Here is a 16,163-nt window from a genome sequence, read left to right on the forward strand (position 1 = left end):
TTACCCCAATGCCAGCCAGAACTACTTAAAACCCAAGGTTTAGCTCTTAATAAATAGTTGAATCAAAACAAAGTAGTTAATTTTAGCTCATATTGAATAAAAAGCGTCAGGCCTGTTTAGGCATCCCTTTAGGGATTGAGTTGGTGTTACAGGTTAGATATCAGACTTGGAGAAGGGCTACCACATCTGTAATCTTGATTCCATGCTACCAAGTCTGTATGGTTTTAGGTAAGACATTTAGCTTCTCTTAGACTTTATTTCCTCGTATCTAGAATGAGAGTAATGAAGACAGTATTATAGAACAGCAGTCCTCAGACTTTGGTGTGTAAAAAAGAAAAAAAATCCAGTAAAAGTTAACAAAAATATAAGCAAAACAGGGGAGGCTAGGTGGCTCAGTCGGGTAAGTGTCCAACTTCAGCTCAGATCATGATCTCAATGGATCGTGAGTTCAAGCCCCACATGAGGTTTTGCACTGACAGCTTGGAGCCTGGAGTCTGCTTCAGATTCTGTGTCTGTGTCTCTGTCTTCCCCCCACCCCCCCTGCTCGAGCTCTGTTTCTCTCCTCAAAAATAAATAAACATTAAAAAATTAAAAAAAAAAAAAAAAAAGGTAGATTCCTCCAGCCCAATCCTCAGGTTCTCAGATTCTGATTCAGTGATCCTTGTTGAAACATTTCAGGTGACTCTGACAGAAATGAAATTTGGACTTTGAAGAATAGACTCTTATGAAAGTCAATGAATAAATACAATAATTTGGCACATAATTGGCACTAGCAAAGGAATTATACCTCCAGGTTGTAGACTATGTAATTTAAGGAAACATACTAAAGTAATGAATCAAGGGAAGCCTGAGGGTAGAGTACACAATATTTGTTATTGGGGATTACAAAGAAAAAAATATTTCACCACTTTAAAGATGGAGTTACATGAAATAAATATTAAACAAGGCATTAAAAAATTTCCAAAGTATTAATTTCAAAGGTATTATAGTATTTTATATAGACTAAGGCTATTCTGATGACAAATTAGAAGCAATACAACAATGAAGACAACAAAATTTAGGAGTATTAAAGAAATAAAGAAAATCAACTAATAATGAATAATTATAATTAATATAATTAATAATCAACCAGTAACAATTATTAATAATTAACTAATAATTAATAGTTATAATTAATAGAGCCATAAATCATTCAAACTTTGCCTTAATCACATGTAATCAAGCAATTATAACGATAATGGAAAATATGACACAACTATTCTAAAAATTAGTAAGAATTGATACGTAGATATTTCTAAAAATAAATCACTATGAACAAATTATTACAAAGGACAGAAATAAATTTTGTTGTTAAGGAGATATAGAGAAAGAACTTTCTTTACTGATAACAAAAGACATGCATAATAATGCAAGTTAAAACAATATTGATGATTAATTTTACATCTATTAATCTAATGAAAATCATTAGCTTGGTTTGCCAGGCTATGTAGAGGCACATACATGTTAAATGTTGTTAGTGAGTTATAAATCTGCTCAGTTATGCCCAGGAATGAAGCTGATAGAAGGCAATATAGCTATTAGAAAAAAAAATGGAGTATATTCTTAGAAAAACTATTCTTAAGAAAGAATAACTGGTATATTTATTTAATATGCCTAAAATAACACCATCTTTTTTAGATCACTGATCATAAAGTCTATGCTTTTTCCATACTTAATATTTAAAATATTTGGCCAACACTTTAAAATGTTTTGGAATTATTCCCTTAAATGATGTATAATGATGTGTAAGATATCCCAAAAAAGTGAGCTCTACTGGTAAAACACTACTTTGGACTTCTCAACTAAAAAATACTGATTGGATTGGTAATATTGGACTGTGGGTTTCCTGGCTTGGTTCATCATTCCTGGAATTAAAGTGAGATTTAGAGCTAAGCAATTGATTGCTTCAAGTGATTTATTAATTTTGGTGAAGTAATTAGCTTGTTGATTGTTTTCACTGAATCAATTAATTGTTGGAAAAATTAACCAAGTTATTTAGTTGTTTGCTGAAATTGCTTTAATCATCTCCACTTTCTTCCTTAGTTTTTTCCAGGTAAGAACTGGATCTTAACCACAGAAATCATGTGAGGATATATAAAGTGGAAAAGAAAAGGTACTTTTAGTTCGGTTGATATTTTTTTGTTACATATATTTAGAACCTCAGATATAATGGACTGAAAATAATAATTACAAACACTTAACAATGTTCGTCATAGTTTTGCTATGAAAAAATTTGGTACTTCTTACTTGGCTTCAAAAGGCAGCATGACTTCAAAGAAAAGAGTATCCAAAACTTAGGAAGTATTGTATTACACACCAGAACCTCTAATTCCATTCACAATATGCAATGAAGTTTTATTCATGATAGCAAATAAAAATTTAGCAAGAAATGATCCAATTATTAGTATCTGAGCATGAGTAATCCTATTTTTATGCCACACATTTTATCTAAAAAAAAAAAATTTGAATTGAAGGAGTATGTCTAGAGCAAAATCTTCTACAAGGCTATCAGTGGATTAAGTTCTCTTACAACTGTAGTTACTCCTACAATTGCTACTACAATTGTAACATTCATTTTTGTTCTCAACATTAAAATATATAGGGGAGAATTAGAAGTTACCAGAATGAAGCAAAGATCTATCTTCGTACATCTATTTCTCTGTAAAAAATTTCCCTTTTAAAGGTGGTTAGACTTTTCAAATGATGTTGGTTCTATTAGAATTTGATAGATGTTGATGTGAAAATTTGGGAGCCAGAGCTATAGTAACAAATTTCCTAAGGCTATTTATGATATGACTCCCATCATGTGAACCCCAAATTATCAGTGCCATCTAATAAACTCAAGAATATCACTGATGCCAAGGTACAAACTGCTCATTTTTTCTTCTTCAGTTCTCAAAGGAGGATATTTTAAGATTCAGAAAGCAGAGTTAAGTAGGAATGGAAATAGGAAGTTCTTTATGTCACTAGGTAACATAACTGTTCGTTGGTACAGTGCAGGATTTGGGAGGGAAAATCTTATTAAGTAGATTTTCCCTAAACTACTAAACCATTACCCTTGCCTGAGAGTAATTATGACAACTGTGATATTTAAAAACCTACACAAAGATGGAATCTACCACATTACCCCAATAATACTGGATATATTCTGATAGGATAAATTCTCTGTGTTCTCAGGAATTTTATGATTTTTGAGTCAAAATAGGAATCAATAATAGAAAACCTGTATAGCATTGTAACTAGAAGAAAGAACATGGAAATATTAAGTTTTGATCTGCTTAATCAGAACTGTAAATGGAAAAATATAGTGGGGAAATCACTGAAGTCCTTTCATAATATTATTGATCTCTAATGCTTTCTAAAGAGACTTAGTTCCAGTTTCAAATAAGAATCAACTACTTAGAGCTGGGGGTGGGGGCAGAGGGCAGTGGTGGTAATAGAGAATAGGACTACATTAGTTTCATTTGAAAATGAAGAAAGTGGAATTTCAGGTATGCCTTCTCTAGTTAAGTAACTTTCAAAAACTTTAACGTAAAATACCATAAATACCTCTTATGATATATTTGTATTTTATTGGTTTAAATAAATATACTCTTAATAGCTGCTGATATTTTTAATAACATGCATTTCATTAGCACACATTTGAAAAATCATTCCACATGTATGTTACAAACATTTCAGTACACATATGGAATTCCGAGCACTTTGTATTAACTCTAGTGTTCATAGGTTGGAAGTCACTACTTGCAGGTCTTCAGCAAGGAAATATTTTGCCAAACAAAACTAATCTGAAGTGTCCATTCAACACAAGTTGAGGAGGCATTTTTTAAAATTTGTTTCTTAGCACAAATGAAATTAGTTAAAAGACTTTATTAAATAATGAACAGGTGCTATTATTCAAGGAAGGAGATAAAAGTTTGAAGAGAGGTATGGTGCTTTGTATCATGAATGAATGGAAGAGTGAGAGTCTGGGGGATAACTGGAAAGTAGAAGCAGAAATGTGGGAAGGCTAAATACTACAGCATGGGTGTTGGGAGATCTTATGGATTTGAAGCACAAAAGTACAATTTTGGAAGGAATGCCTAAGGTAGGATTTTCAGCTCAACTATTATACATAATTTTATAAATTATCTACTTACGTTCTTCTGAAATCTTCAGTGTACTGATTATAGAAACTTTGAGCAGAGGGGAATTTTCTAATATAAATGTTCCGATTTGGCAAGAGCAAAAATAAGGTTTCTCTGGGAACAGTCTATAAATGATATCAGATGTGACTGAGTAGAGGTATTTCCATATTCTACTACTTGGTTCTGAGAGTGGAGGCAATGGTTGATATTCATAGACAGCACTGTAACTTGTCACTGATAACTCTCATGGATCTTTTTGCTCTTTTATCAAGGGGATGGGTCAAGTGAAAATAAACATTTCAAAGCCTTAGAGATTCCAAATTAAAGTAGAGGGCTTCATCTCTTTGAGTGTTGTACAAAAATTCAACATTTTCATGCCAAGAAAGATAAATAAAATAGAATTCAACAGTCAAAACTTATGAATTTTAATTTAAAGGAAAAGCCTCTGTTGCGATATACAATAATGTATAAATTTTACCTGATACAAATAAAAAATGCATGCATTTGCACATAAATCTATTATTACCTAAATAAGAGTACATCATTTTGCAGATACCCGTTACCATGGGTAGACATGCAACTCTCCTGTTGTAATCTCAATGTTTCAGGAGAAAAAAAAAATGTTCTCTAAAAGGGCAAAGAACATTTTTTTTTAAATAAGTGTAGTCCTGTATTAGACTGTTTTAAGTTACAACATTAATTCAAGTGAACTTTTTTTTTTGTTTTTTTGACATGTTGTCAAGTTAAAAGATAAAAGATAAACAGAAAGGCTTATATTTACCAGGATGATTTCACCTCACTAAGAAATGTGGATAGATTCTAGAGGTAAATATAAAGAGGAATAAGCCATGATGACTGATAATAAAGATTAAAGTACAAGTTTGCCGAATCCTAATCCAATGTTTTTTTGTTTTTTGTTTTGTTTTGTTCCTTTTCTCCAAACTTTATTTTAAGAAAACCTTAAAGTTTTTATTGTGGAACTGAGAGTGTCCCAGGATTTATAATCTATCACTTCAGGAATCAGATTCTTTGTAAACTTCCCAAAGTTATTAATTAGTATAACAGAATATGGTAGTATAACAGAATACTGTGTCAGTAAATAGCTGAGATTTACACAGTGCTTTTTAGCTATCAAAAAAACCCCAACTTTTACATGCATATTAGTTTGTGGTCACCATTATGCAGAGTGTGTTCAAACTGTAAAACCAAATCATTCAGAAAGACTCTCCCATATATTCTAAATTTATATGTATCATATACAAAGATTTGCTTTTTGAAATGTTAGATTTTCACTTAAAAACTTCAGTACTCTAGAAAATATCAATTGCCTTTTTAAATCCTTCACCATAAATAACAATTTCCAAATAGTGAGGCTAACTTAGCCCAACAGAGAGAGCCCAATTGCCATAAGTTTGGCATCACTCTATTGATCACTCGCATGTTCATGTATAACTTTTCAAGTACCTATAATGGGCCAACTACAAGGCTAAATATCCAAAATAAAATAGTGAAAACAACACAGTTTATATTCCAAAAAACTTACATAATAGAGGAAAATATAGACTATTAATAGATAACTCAGTACAGTGCAAATGCAAAAGTGCTCTCCTATAGATAAGTAAGGGGTATTTAAGGGGGAACACCGGAAGAGCACTGCTAAGGCAAGTTTACAGGGGCATGGAAGTCTTCCCCAAAGGAAAATATATTTGAACTGAGATCTGAAGAATGAATAGGATAAAGCACAAGAAAGAAAAATATTTCCAGAAGTACAAACAAGAGGTGTAAAAGTATGAAGAAAAGAGGGAAGACGTGACTTGTTCTTGAAAAAATGCAAGTTGTTTACATGAGACCAGGACAGTAATAAGGTAAGAACGCTAGAAAAGTCAACTGCAGAGATGGGATGGGGTCAGGCCATGAGATGAATGGTAGGCAAAGTAAAGACCTTGAACTTCACATACATACATACATACATACATACATACATAAAAGACATATCACTGCAGGATGCTATTATGCACTGAATTTCCAATGTGACTGTTAGTATTTCAATATATAAATTTTTGGAGGGACACCATTCAACCCACAACAGAGGAACATGATCATCCATAACCTGCTTTACTGAAGTATTCTTTTCACTGAATGTTTCAGATTTACATCTTTAAATAAAGTACTGTAAGCCCCTTGTGTACCTTTGTACAAATTCTGTACATGCAAAATTCTGCAAAATTCATAGTACAACATTATAAACTTCTCTTTTACTGGAGGTGTGTGCTTTTACTTGATAGTTCATATTGCTTTCTGTGCTTAATTGTCTCTGCAAAAAAACTGTAGCACTCTATAACTTATTAAATCTATGATGCACTTCCATTAAGGAACTTTAATACAGATTGTGGTAAATGTGTGATATAGGTAAAGCTTTCCCTGACTGTTCATTCAATATTTATAATGACCTTTATTCATCTTTTGAACTATCCTTTTTATAATCAGTGAAGAATATGTATGTATTTCATCATCAGCAGAGTTTGACAAAGAACAAGGAAACTAGAATGAGACTCTTACAGGAACCAGCCAGTGAAGTACAAGCTAAATTTAGTTTTCCCTGTGCATAATCAATTTTTAAAACTTTTAGTTATTGTAATTTTGTGACTTAAGTTTATTAATATGGATTGAATTTCATAGGAAAATGTACAATATACAAATAAAATAATTCACTTACTTATAATCTCTATTCAAGATAAACACTAAAATGAACACATCTGTTTATTTTCAGTCTTCTAGTCTTCCTACTTCTCATTCTCCTCTTCTTTATGATCATACCCCTACCACATAATTAGCATATTATTTATATCCATTGTTTCCCCCATATACCATTCATCATGAGCGTATACTGATAGCAAATGAATTATAGGAATTAGGGTTTAGCTGAGAGTAACAACAGCAATAGCAACAAAAAAAGGTCTGTCCCATTAAGATTACAATGTTTTCTTAACTGGAAGAAGTTAGTCTGTAATCTATATATGATTTTCCTAGTGTCAGGGACTAGGATCCTTTTATCTTGTTCTCCAGAGAAAGCTTCCATCACCAAGGTTACTTCACAGTCCTAGATGGCTCTGTATCTCTTACCAGTATGTTTGTTAACATGGGAGTTGTCCTCTAAAAATATGTAAAATTTCACTCACTTTCCTCAATTTAAAAATGAACACCCATGTTCACTTAAAAATCTTGCCTAAATGCCAGCCTAGTGTCAGCATTTTGTAACTTACTTTATAAACAACCATGTCTATGTAGCATGATACTATCCTACACTGGGTGTCAATAACTACAACTGTAGGAAGATTCTGCCATTAGTAAGTTTGTGCTAGTAACTGTGAAAGAAATATTCAAAAAATTTCCATATGTAGAGTACATACTTTTTTAATTATTAGAGTTTGGACACCAGAATCTGTATCCATCTAAAATGTATTTTTTACTGAAATATAATGAACAGCTTTATAAAGCACAGTTTTTGAAGTACAATGGCAAAATAACTTTATTAAAGCAGAGGGCCTTTCAATTAGTTTGATACAAAGGCTGTCAAACTTTCACTTTCTCAGTGTTGAAGAACACAGCATTACTAAGGCAAAACTTACTGATCTCTGAAATGGCTAAAATCCTTAACTATATTATTTATCCAGAGAAAAATAGTAGTTCAAACCAACCATTTCATTTGCTATAAACAATGAATATATCCATGGCTAGTCACATAACCAGTACCCATAGAGTAAATGTAGGGAAAAACATGATGAATTGACATTCAATAAAACTGCTCTAAAAGTAGGTATTACACATTCAAATATTTTTCAAGTTTATTTCTAGCACTAATTTATGTGCTAAAAAAATAAAACACCATAATAGCATATCACTACTATTTCTCTGCCTTATTAGACAAGATAAATTGTGTAATCTTCTTTCATAGCACACGGTGAGGTAGAGAGTCATTTAATTACCTGTGAATCAAAGCAATTTAGGTAACTCTTTCTGATCATTATCACAGAGACTCAAGGAACTAAAATGCTCAATAATCGATAGCAACTCAACCTCAAAACAAAGTTAAGCCCTTGCAATTTTCCTGGAATAGGGCTGGCTCACTGTTTGACCAAGTAGGATTCCACTGACTCTAGAATCCCTGAGTCTCCTCTCCTCTGACATGGATCATCACTACCCTAGGTACTGCTTTGTGCCTGTTCCTACTCTTAACACATATCGCTTCTTAAGCTTTAAAAGTACCAGAGTGATTAACTGATATGTGTATACTCAATACCTAGAACTATATTTGACATATTCTGGGCACCAAATATATTATTTATAGAAAATTAAAATTTAAAGGCAAGCGCTGCCCGGGGGGGGGGAGGGTGCTGGAGCCAGATCCCAAGCCATGCCAACTCGGCCACCACTGCCATGCGCTGGGTCCCCGCGCTGCTGAAGAATGCTGTCCCTGGCAGGAGCCCCCAGGTACATGGAACACTTCAGCAAGTTCTCCCTGTCCCCTGTCGATGAAGCAGTTTCTGGACTTTGGGTCCACAATGCCTGTGAGAAAACCATTCACCTTCCTCAGGCAGGGGAAGCCCCTGTGCCTGGCCATCATGAAGAGATCAACCTGCTTCCTGACAGAGTGCTGAGCACACCCTCGGTGAAGCTGGTTCACAGCTGGTATGTCCAGTCTCCTGGACATCATGGAGTTCCTGGACAAGGACCCCAAGGACAATCGTACCTGCACCAGGTCACTGATGCCCTGATCATCCAGAACCGCTGTGACCAGGTGGTGCTCACCATGGAATATTTACAACTTGTTTTTACAGACCTCCCTTTAGAGCATGCATTAGCTATAGGTGTTTCTTCATGACAGGGTGTCAAAAGACAACTCTATATACTGCTTTAGATAGTGTGCAAATTACACCGCATGTGTTCTAGCTGCGAGAAAGAATAATAGGTTCTTCCTCCAAACAACTAATACAAAGCCCACCATGTTAACAATGAAAAGCCCTGTAAAAAATAAAACTATGGAGAAAAAGGCTATTCTGTTGTTTTGATAGTCACATAACATTTTAACATACTGTGGTCCTGAACTTAAGACATAGTTTTGCCTTGTTTAACCCAAAATCTCTTGTTTATTTGTTTATTAAAAACAACTTCTTTCACATGGAGCCACCCTGTTGTTTTGCAAGACAGAACAGACACAAACAGAAATAGGAAAATGAAGCAGAGAAATGCATGGCTTCAGCACACCTGATTATTTGAATATATTATTTGAAAGATAGTATTTTATTCTCATGCTCTGAGTTCAGACTCACATTAAAGAATCAATTTGTTCACTGAACTATATAGTCTAGTCCTTTAGAGTCAATTTCTTATAATTATTTTGAAATAGTCTAATTTGGTAATTTTCAAACTGTTAGGAGGTGTCCTGATACCCTTATGATAGTTATGTAAAATTTTAAGAATTATAAAACCCCTAAGAATATACCCATATGTACAAAAATCTTATTGGGTTGCAAATTTCGAAAAGCTTTATTTAAGGGATGTTTTATCATCTACATCTTCATAGAGGGACATAAAGTTGAAAAAGGCCAAATAATTTATCCATGAATATCAGCTGATAAATGGATGAGTGGAAATTCAAACCCAAGACCTTTAAGCCTTTGTCTAATTAATTTTCCCCAGACCATAGCTGCCTCTTGTCTCACATGCCTGAGATTCAACTTTGGTTTTTGTTAGAATTTTTTTTTTTTTGCAGTGCTTTCTCAAGTTAACCAAATAAAAACAATTTAGATTAACTTTAATAAAAACTATATACAAAAAATATTTGGTAGAGAAAATGCTTAAGTAATCCAATGTCCTTAGAATTCACTAATTTGAGCTATACAGGTCTCATAGCATTTCGTTTGTAAGGGCATCATTTTGTTTTTTTTCTGGAGAATTTGTGGAATAATATTTCAACCAACACTTGTCTTACAATGCTTAGGTAATGGTTCAAGTTGAATAAATGGCACAGATTATTATTGATATGTTAGTGTTGGCCAGTAAAGTTTATCACTGCTGCCACTGGATCAGATAGTATCTAAACACTTCCTTTGATTTTCTCCAGATACCCTTAACTAAGGCCTTCAAAGACAAAAAAACCCATGTCAATTTTCGATTGTCTATTAGCCTTACATGACTTTTATTTTCACCTTTTCACTGTTTATCTAAGATGACAGAATTAGAATAAATGAGACTTTTGCTAAGAGATCTGGTATACAGAGTCTTCTGGAAAGTTTATAGATTAATGTTCTTTTTGTATTGCTATAAGTAAAAAGGCCACAAGATATGGAGTAAAACCATAGTTCTACCACCACATAATGATTCATGAACTTGTAAACATTCTTTAGCTTCAATGCAGCTTTTTTAAAAAATCTGTATGATAAAGATAACAATGCTTATTTAAAAGGGTTGCAGTGAGGAAAGAAATTAATGAAATCATGGTTTTAGTCTTTATATGCAGGTATGGTGGTTATGACTAGCATTAGACACTAAATAAGATTTAGTTTCCATGAATCTTTTTATTTTTTTTTTTATTTTTTTTTTAACGTTTATTTATTCTTGAGACAGAGAGAGACAGAGCATGAACGGGGGAGGGTCAGAGAGAGGGAGACACAGAATCCGAAACAGGCTCCAGGCTCTGAGCTGTCAGCACAGAGCCTGACGCGGGGCTTGAACCCACGGACCGCGAGATCATGACCTGAGCCGAAGTTGGCGGCTTAACCGACTGAGCCACCCAGGCGCCCCTCCATGAATCTTTTTAAAGCTATCTTCTCTCAAAGTTCTTTGATTATAGGCTACTATAGAAAAAAGTTTTCACCACAATTTTCTTTATAGGTTTGTTGGCTAAATCTCCTGGAACTCACCATATGCTCGAAGTGAGAGGATTTTGGTTAATGCTGTTTCTATATCCAGTGTTATCAGAACAGGCTCAAACAGGGTGGTTATTTTTAGATTAAAACTTCACAAAGAGAGGAGAATCTGTTTTATGTTGGATTACACTGGGTTGGTGTTTTTGTTTATAATACCCATCATCTGTGTTTGTTTTGAGGTTAGAGTTAGTCCATGTTGCTGATGATACAGTAATTTGATTACTATTTTATTCAGAAATAACTTGAAACAGTATATTCACTGCCATAAGACTGATCTATGTTCCACCTATTCATCTGTCTCTCCCAACCCTTAAGAAACTACTGATCTTTTTATTCTCATAACTTTGTCTCTTCCAGAATGTCATAAAGTTGGAATTGTACAGTATGCAGGCTTTTCAGATTGGCTTTTTTCACTAAGTAATATGCATTTAAGGTTCTTTCATGTCTTTTCATGACATCCATTTACTATTAATCGAGAGGTTTCTTTATATTAATAGTGGGTTTCTTATAGATATAACATAGTCTTTTAGCTTTTCAATTTTTTCAGGATTCTATTACTATATCCTCTAGTTCAGAGATTCTTTCCTCAGCCATGCAGTCTATTAATAAACCCATCAAAACCATTCTTCACTTCTGTTATAGTGTTTTTGATTACCAAAATCTTTTCTCTTTTATTCTCTCCTAGGATTTCCATCTCTCTGCTTCCTTGCCTGTCTGTTCTTGCATGCTGTCTACTTTATCCATTAGAGCCCTTAAAATATGAATCGTGGTTGTTTTAAATTCCTGGTCTGAGAACCCTAACATCCCTGCCATGCCTGATCCTGACGCCTGCTCTATCTCTTCAAATTGTGTTGTTTTGCCTTTTGATATGCCTTATATTTTTTTTCTTGATAGCCAGACATTATGTAAAGAACTACTGTAAATAATTGTTATAACTAGACTTTTAGATAGAGAGGTGTGGGGTGAGGGGAGTTTTCTACAGTCCTATGATTAGGTCTCCAGTCCTTTATTTTTTTTAATATGAAATTTATTGTCAAATTGGTTTCCACACAACACCCAGTGCTCATCCCAACAGGTGCCCTCCTCAATGCCTATCACCCACTTTCCCCTCCCTCCCACCCCCCCCATCAACCCTCAGCTTATTCTCAGTTTTTAAGAGTCTCTTATGGTTTGGCTCCATCCCTCTATAACTTTTTTTTTCTTTTTTTCCTTCCCCTCCCCCATGGTCTTCTGTTAACTTTCTCAGGATCCACATAAGAGTGAAAACATATGGTCTCCAGTCTTTTAATGAGGCCTGTGCCTCTGGACTGTGAACTCAAGTCTTTCTTCACCTTAACCTTTTTTTGTTTGTTTGTTTGTTTTTGTTTTTCCTCCCCTTAGGCTAGATAGGATGGCTAGAGTAGGCTGAAGTTGGCATTTTTCTTTCCTCTTATTCAGTTAGACTGATAATTCCCGGGCAGGTTAGGTTTTGATTAACTAGTTTCCCTTGAGGGCAGGCCTTGTTAAGAAAAACAAAGCATTCAGATACATGTATCAACATAGTTACTTTTTCCCTCCCCCTGCCAGAAACTGAAGGAGATTTTCCTCCAATATGTATTGTGGGAAACCAGTTGAGTCTCTGGAGGTAAAACACACACGGTTGTGGGGGCAGAGTGATTGAGTGGGTCCCTGTAGAGTTTTTAACTCTCAGAATTGTCCACACTGAGCCTCCTGTAATTCATCAGTCACAGTTCAGGTTTCTCTCTTCCTGTACTAATTATCAGCTATTTCTACTCACAAGTCTTTTTTACTGTGCTCTCACTGTGTAGTCTTTTCTGTGACTCTCCACTACTGGGGACATTGGTGTGCCCTGTGTCCTCCCTTCTCTTATGAATCTATAATTTGTTGCTTTATGTGTTCAGTTTCTTACTTGTTGGAGTAGAGTGGTGACTTCCAAGTAAGGAATCAGAAATCAGAAGTCAGCCCTTTAATAAAATTTTATTCTGGAATAGTTACTGATCTTGTCCAGAGTTCTTAAATGTTTATAAATTTTCATTTCAAGGAATCTACCTTAGGGACTTGATATAAAATGAAGGAAAAAGAAAACATAAAAGAGCTATCATTTTGCTAATTCATCCTTTTACCCTTGTAAGTTTTAAGCGCTACAACATACATACAGGTCTAAGTTCTCAGATACAAAAATAACTGAAGTGAAACCTCTATTGATCGTGAACTCACCAAGTCAGGAACATGGCTTTCCACTCCACTGTTCCTTTAAGGAAAAACAATAACCCTTAACAAAATTGAGCTGCCTACAATGCCTCACTTCAGAACTCTCCCTCACATTTCCATACTCTTCACTCTGGCTCCTTACCTACTTGATTTCAAACTCTTGAATCTGTGTATCAAAAGGCAGTTAGTGTGTGTGTGTGTGTGTGTGTGTGTGTGTGTTTGTGTGTGTGTTGGGAGTGGGAGGAAGGGCTGCCTAACATCTGTTTTCTTTTCTTTTGGCAATAAAGGCCAATTTCCTTTGGGGGAACTACAAGACATTCTTTGACCACAATCAGGTTGAAGGCTGAAATATTAACCTAGGTGCTACGCTCCTTCGTGGTGTTGAAAATGACCCAGTCCACATAGATCAATTGTTCTTTTTCCCTGGAATCCATCCTTAAACATAGAAAGCTAAGTCAGCATTGTGCTGGGATAAAACTGGAAATTAGTTGTTCCTGTGTTTTTTAACCCAGATCTTGGGTGTCCATGACTATTGATCTTTACTCAGCTGGGTTTTCTAGACTGTATTATTTTTGTGAGACCTGCTAAATGCTTTCCATTGATTCCCTTCTGGCTTGAATTACTTAGAGTGGATTTCTATTACTTATAAAGAAGTAATTTTAATCAACCTGTCCAGATTTAGTGTCCACTCTGCCCTTTTGTTCATTCTTGAGAGTTTTTTTTTTTTCTTGATATCTTCCAAGGAAACCATCACTGCTATTCCAAAGAGATTTAACTTGCCTCCTTCTGATTCTCTAGCCCAGAGCTCCTTCTTGGTCAGCTCCATAACTCCTGGTATAAAATACCTAGCCTGTGCTCTGATTAGTGTCTTATTGGAGATTGGTATTAAGTGTATACTAAAATTTTATAAGAAAAATAATAAAGCTATTCACAAAAGAAAGATATGCATCCTCCAGAAAAAAGCTTATCTGAATGTTAGTATCATTTTTTGCTTCATCCCATGACCTTGCATTTAGCATTTAGGCCATACCAACCATTATCTCCAAGCAGACTGCTTCATTCAGAACTCCTTGCACTTACAACAGTATTCCCTCAGCCAGAATATATTTTTTCATTTCTTCTCCCAATCTCTGCTTGTAAACTCCATACCATGTGCCGATCACAAGTGGTCAGTGTGTAACTTTTATGGGATTCTTTATTTTCAAGGCACTGTGCTAGCTTTACATGGATTATCACATTTAAGTCTCATTAAAACACAATAAAGTAGGTACTATAAAGACTATGTTATAGATGAGGGAACAGACTTTGTAATACCATGCAGTAGGGAAGTAGCAAAAGTTGGATTTTGAGTCAAAGCAGAGGTAGCCTAAGGATTGTGCTCCTAATAACTACCGTAAACAGACTTTCTATGTAGTCAATGGTTATTTATGTGTCTATACTTAAAACATAATTGTGTGTATACTATATGTAATTGTGTATCTACTGGTTTTTGTTAAAGAACTTTGGTTAAATAAGAATTTTATTCCTCCAGCAAATCTTATCTGACCTCATTAATATTTTTAATCATTTTCACTAGTCAGCAAGTGTATCATATCTTTTTTAGTTCTTATTTCATCTGAATTTTATTATACTTAGATCTTTATATTTCTGCCTTTTATATTAAGCTTTAAGCTTCTTAAAATTAGAGCAACAGTGGGGCGCCTGGGTGGCTCAGTTGGTTAAGCAGCTGACTTCGGCTCAGGTCATGATCTCGCGGTCCGTGAGTTCGAGCCCCGCGTCAGGCTCTGTGCTGACAGCTCAGAGCCTGGGGCCTGTTTCAGATTCTGTGTCTCCCTCTCTCTGACCCTCCCCTGTTCATGCTCTGTCTCTCTCTGTCTCAAAAATAAATAAACGTTTAAAAAAAAATCATTAAAAAAAATTAGATCAACAGTTATAGCAGGAAAAGTATGGGATATATAGGAAAAAGCATGAGCCCCCAAGACAGGTATGTCAGGACAAAAATCCCAGATTTTAACTTACTACTAGTGTAGCCTTAAAACAAAGGCTTCTCTCTAAGCCTCAATTTTCTTATTTGTAAAAGGAAGATCACAATATTCACATTTCAGGGTGTTAAGGAGTGTCTTATTCATAGCAGGTACTGAGTAATTACTTATTGAATCAATGTTTTTTAAGGCTTCAATATAAGCTACTAATCCACTTAACTTCCACTTTCTTATTTAAGATCTTCCAGATCTATCTCCCTTATCTCCTTAGGATCTTTCAGATTATAACATTATGCATTTTTTGCATTGTACAAAGTAATGATAATGTAAAAAATTCTAAACTTTTAATATATAAATCTCAAATGATTACAACAAAAGTAATATATAATGACTATTTGTGAATGAGTTAAAATGAATGAATTAACTTTCAGTGTAAATATAAATATATACAGGACTGCAAAACTCAATCCCATTATCTTTCAAAATATTTTGGCCTGTGGACCATAGCAATATATGTTTTTTTTTTTTTTCCTGGATAATTGTAAACAAAATTTTAATTTTTTTTTTGCACTACACTTCTGCACCTTTCCACCTACCTGCCCCTCTTCCACATACAACACTGCTGAATCATCCTGTGTGGTTAAAGTGTGACCGAATGTAATTTAGTAAGGAGAGAGGTGAAGTGACACGAAGCATGAAATTTAAAAATGAATGTCACACTGCTTTTCATATTGAATACTTAGCATTAATTCACATTGCAAGCAATTCGATGCAAATATTTTGTTGCAAAATAGAGAAAAGTAAAAGACTTCCTTATATTCACTGCAGTTGTGGGGGAAGTTTGAAAAATTGCTATTCAAAGTATCAGACACAGG

At 34.5% G+C, this 16,163-nt stretch overlaps 1 pseudogene; it reads left to right on the forward strand.

The window, feature by feature from the left end:
* Positions 1 to 8,603: 8,603 nt before the first annotated feature.
* Positions 8,604 to 9,048, forward strand: LOC125939110 (pyruvate dehydrogenase (acetyl-transferring) kinase isozyme 2, mitochondrial-like; annotated as a pseudogene).
* The last annotated feature ends 7,115 nt before the right edge of the window (positions 9,049 to 16,163 follow it).

The sequence above is a fragment of the Panthera uncia genome (genome assembly GCF_023721935.1).
Source record: "Panthera uncia isolate 11264 chromosome B2 unlocalized genomic scaffold, Puncia_PCG_1.0 HiC_scaffold_24, whole genome shotgun sequence".
NCBI classification, from domain to species: Eukaryota; Metazoa; Chordata; class Mammalia; order Carnivora; family Felidae; genus Panthera; species Panthera uncia.